Below are 4,928 nucleotides of genomic sequence, written 5' to 3'. Positions count from 1 at the left end.
TAAACTTCTATAAGGACACTGTCACAGGGTTAAGGCAGAAATTGGAAATTAACAACCTTTATTCTGGCGGAACGGGGGTTTCTCTGATCCTTGGGGTGCTTGGTCCTACAAGAGAAGACTTTTGGCGCTTCAATTCCCTTAAGTCACGCCCCTGCTCCTCTTGTTCTTTAAACATATAGGTCAGCATTTGACTGTGTTCCTTCTGTTCTTTTATTATTTGCTCCATAGCTTCCCGTATCTTGGTAACGGACGTCTTAAGATACTCCCAATATTCAGATTGAGGGATCTCTGGGAGGAATTCCTGTGCTCTCTTCTTGATGGGATCCTCCTGTGCTTGTTGTTTTTCCATTGATGCTTTGGTGATTGGCTTTTCAATTAGGATATACTCAGTTATTCCCATCCTTACTCCAGCGTCCTTGTAGAGCAGAGAAATCACGCTTGGATAAGCCAACCTGGCCTCTTTAGAATTTTTGTTAGCAATTTTGTAGAGTTCAGTTGAAATCAGCTGATGAACCTCCACTTCCTTCCCCATCATGATGCAATGGATCATCACTGCTCTTTTAACTGTGACTTCAGAACGGTTGCTAGTGGGCAACAGAGAACGCCCAATGAAGTCCAGCCATCCTCTGGCGACTGGTTTGAGATCCTCTTTCTTGAGTTGATTTGGGACACCCTTTGTGTTGGTGGTCCACTGGCTCCAGGGATACATATGTCCTCTAGAATCTTATCCAGGTCAATGTCTGCTCTCATCATCCTCCTGTTGAAGGAGTCTGGATCATCCTTTAGCTGAGGTAGCTTCAAGATCTCTCTGATCTTGTCAGGGGTGGTATGAACAATCTTTCCTCTGACCATGGTTCGAAATTCATAGAAGGCAGTTCCAGATAGTTTTTGCTTGTCAGTCTGCCACATATTAGCATAGAACTCCTGGACCATGTTCCTTCTTACTTTCATTTCAGGATTAGCTAGGACTTCCCAGTTCCTGATTCGAATTTGCTCCTGGATCTCCGGATATTCATCTTCTTTCAGATCGAATCTAACTTCCGGGATCACTGATCTCAGACCCATTACTTTAAGATAATGGTCTGAATGTTCTTTAGATAAGAACTTCCTTTGATTCCAAAGTGGTTTTGGAACGCTCTCTTTCTTGCCTCTTGGAGTGGGTTGTTTTCCTTTGGGAGCCATGATCTTAGTGATCTCGGATAAACACACCAAACTTAGAGGTTTGCTTGTCCTCAAGCAAAATAAAAGAAAGGAGAGGGATAGAAGGAGAGCTAGGTGCAATTGTTGATGGAGGAGGAGGGAGGCCGAACCCAAATTCAAAGGGATGGAGGGGTGGGTTTTCGAAAAATTGGAAAAGATAAGATAAAAGGATTGAGTTGAAAAAGATAAGATAGAAGATATAGTTTAATTTTGAAAAGATATGATAGATTTTTGAAAAAGATAAATCTGAATTTTGAAAAAGATAATATGGAGATTTGAAAAAGATATGGATTAGTTGAAAAGATTTTTGAGTGAAAAAGATAGATTTGTTTTCAGAAAAGTTTTGAAAAGAGTTTGGATTGAATTTGGAAAGAGGGATTTTTAGAAATTAAGGATTTTAGAAATCAGGGTTCTTAACATGTTCATGTAAAAATCATGCATTGAAACATAAAATTTGAAATTAAAATGGAAATACGTGTGGAAAAATGAATTTGGCTCCTCCCTGCTGTCCTGGCATTTGAATGCCCAACCACTGCCTGTTTTGGGCGTTCAGCGCCCAAATGCTGCTCTCCTGGGCGTTCAACGCCCAGCTGCTGCCATTACTGGCGTTCAACGCCTAGTGGGTGCCCCTTTCTGGCGTTGAACGCCCAGATTGCTACTATTACTGGCGTTTTCTTGCCAGTGAGCTCTTTTTCTCTGTTTTGTGTGCCGAGGTCTTCTGTAAATGATTATTTACCTTGTTGCCAATGAACTCTATATAAACAAATAAGAATAAAAATAGAAATAGGGCAAAATGCTTAGAGGATTGTTGCCCCATGGCTGCATTGCCTCCCAGCAAGCGCTTCTTTATTATCTTTAGCTGGACCTTGCTGAGCTTTTAATCTAGCTTCAGCCTTGAGCATTCTTGCTCAATGTTGCCTTCAAGATAATGCTTGATTCTCTGTCCATTGACCGTCCGTTCCAGGATTCTCTTTAATTCTCTATTAGAGACTTCAGCTTGTCCATTGGTTTGTGGATGATATGGAGTGGCCACCTTGTGGCGAATTCCATACCGAACCATGGCGGAGTAAAGCTGTTTATTGCAGAAGTGAGTGCCCCCATCACTGATTAGTACTCTAGGGACACCAAACCTGCTAAAGATATGTTTCTGGATGAACTTCAGCACTGTTTTAGTATCATTGGTGAGTGTGGCAATAGCCTCAACCCATTTTGACACATAGTCAACTGCCACCAGAATATAAGTGTTTGAGTATGATGGTGGGAAAGGTCCCATGAAGTCAATTCCCCATACGTCAAACAACTCAATTTCCAGGATTCCTTGTTGAGGCATGGCGTAACCATGAAGTAGATTACCAGCTCTTTGGCAACTGTCACAGTTACGTACAAACTCTCGGGAATCTTTATAGAGTGTGGGCCAATAGAAGCCACATTGGAGGACCTTGGTGGCTGTTCGCTCACCTCCGAAATGGCCTCCATATTGAGATCCGTGGCAATGCCACAGGATCCTATGTGCTTCTTCTCTAGGCACACACCTACGGATAATTCCGTCTGCACATCTCTTAAAGAGATAAGGTTCATCCCACAAGTAGTACTTTGCATCAGTAATTAATTTCTTCTTCTGTATCCTGTTGTACTCCTTGGGTATGAACCTTGCAGCTTTATAGTTTGCAATATCGGCAAACCATGGTGCTTCCTGAATGGCAAAAAAATGCTCATCAGGAAACGTTTCAGAGATCTCAAGAAAGGGGGGGACGTCCCTTCCACTGGCTCTATCCGGGACAGATGATCAGCCACTTGGTTCTCTGTCCCTTTTCTGTCTCTTATTTCTATATCAAACTCTTGCAGAAGCAATACCCATCTGATGAGCCTGGGTTTTGAATCCTGCTTTGTGAGTAGATATTTAAGAGCAGCATGGTCAGTATACACAATCACTTTGGATCCTACTAAGTATGATCTGAACTTGTCAATGGCGTAAACCACTGCAAGTAATTCTTTTTCTGTGGTTGTGTAATTTTTCTGGGCATCATTTAGAACGCGACTGGCATAATAAATGACATGCAGAAGCTTTTCATGCCTCTGTCCCAATACTGCACCAATGGCATGATCACTGGCATCACACATTAGCTCAAATGGTAATGTCCAGTCTGGTGCAGAAATGACTGATGCTGTGACCAGCTTTGCTTTCAACGTTTCAAACGCCTGCAGGCACTCTGTGTTAAACACAAATGGCGTGTCAGCAGATAGCAGATTGCTTAGAGGTTTTGCGATTTTTGAAAAATCCTTTATAAACCTCCTATAGAATCCTGCATGCCCCAGAAAGCTTCTGATTGCCTTAACATTGGCAGGTGGTGGTAATTTTTCAATTACCTCTATTTTTGCTTGATCCACCTCTATTCCCTTGTTTGAGATTTTATGCCCAAGAACAATTCCTTCATTCACCATAAAGTGACACTTTTCGGTTTATGAGGTTTCTCCTCTTCCAGAAGAAATTTCAGAGGCTCTTTCATGTCCTCTGAATCTTCTAAATCAGGCTGAACATCTTTAAAGATGTTTTCCAACTCTGATTCAAGACTCTCAGCCATGTTGATCTCTTCTACCAAAGAGTCAATAAGATCAACTTTCATGCAGTCTTTTGATGTGTCTGGATGCTTCATGGCTTTGACAGCGTTCAGCTTGAACTCATCATCATTGACTCTCAGGGTTATTTCCCCATGTTGGATGTCAATGAGGGATCGTCCAGTTGCTAGGAAGGGTCTTCCTAGAATGAGAGTAGCACTCTTGTGCTCCTCCATTTCCAGCACAACAAAGTCAGTGGGAAAGGCGAATGGCCCAACTCTGACAATCATGTCTTCAATCATGCCTGATGGGTATTTAGTGGAACCATCAGCAAGTTGGAGACATATCCAGGTTGGTTTAACTTCTTCAGTTAAGCCAAGCTTCTTGATAGTGGATGCAGGTATTAGGTTGATGCTTGCCCCAAGATCGCATAAAGCTGTCAGGGTGCAATTACCTTCTAATATGCATGTTATCAGAAAACTCCCGGGGTCTTTAAACTTTTTAGGAAAGCTCTTCAGAATGACTGCACTGCATTCTTCAGTGAGGAGAACTCTTTCTGTTTCTCTCCAATCCTTTTTATGACTCAAGATCTCTTTCATGAACTTGGCATAAGAAGGTATTTGCTCAAGTGCTTCTGCAAATGGAATCTTTATTTCAAGAGTCCTGAGATAACCTGCAAAGCGAGCAAATTGTTTATCCTGCTCCTCTTTCCGGAGTTTTTGAGGATAAGGTATCTTGGCTTTATATTCTTCAACCTCAGTTGCTGCAGGTTTATTGCCTACAGAAGTGGTTGAAGAAGCCTTTTTAGAGGGGTTGTTATCAGCATTTGTGTGTGTCTGATCCCTCACTGGCACTTGAGTGCCAGAGTTAGAAGATGGAGTGAAACTGGACGCCAGCTCCTTGTCTTCTCCTGGCGTCTGAACGCCAGAACTGTGCCCATTTTGGGCGTTCAGCGCCAGATCCTTCCCATTTTGGGCGTTCAACGCCAGATCCTTGCCCATTTCTGGTGTTGAACGCCAGTCCTGCTTTGTTTCTGGTGTTGAACGCCAGTTTTGGCCATGGTCTGGGCGTTCATCGCCAGCCTTCCACCAATTTTCTGGCGTTTTAGCGCCAGAATTATTTTTCCCTGGGCTCTTACTGTCCTCAGGTGAATTTTGGGTGGTTTGCTCATT

Source organism: Arachis ipaensis, chromosome B02 (assembly GCF_000816755.2).
Source record: "Arachis ipaensis cultivar K30076 chromosome B02, Araip1.1, whole genome shotgun sequence".
NCBI lineage: Eukaryota > Viridiplantae > Streptophyta > Magnoliopsida > Fabales > Fabaceae > Arachis > Arachis ipaensis.
The sequence above is the reverse complement of the archived record's forward strand: the minus strand, read 5'-3'. Positions refer to the sequence as shown.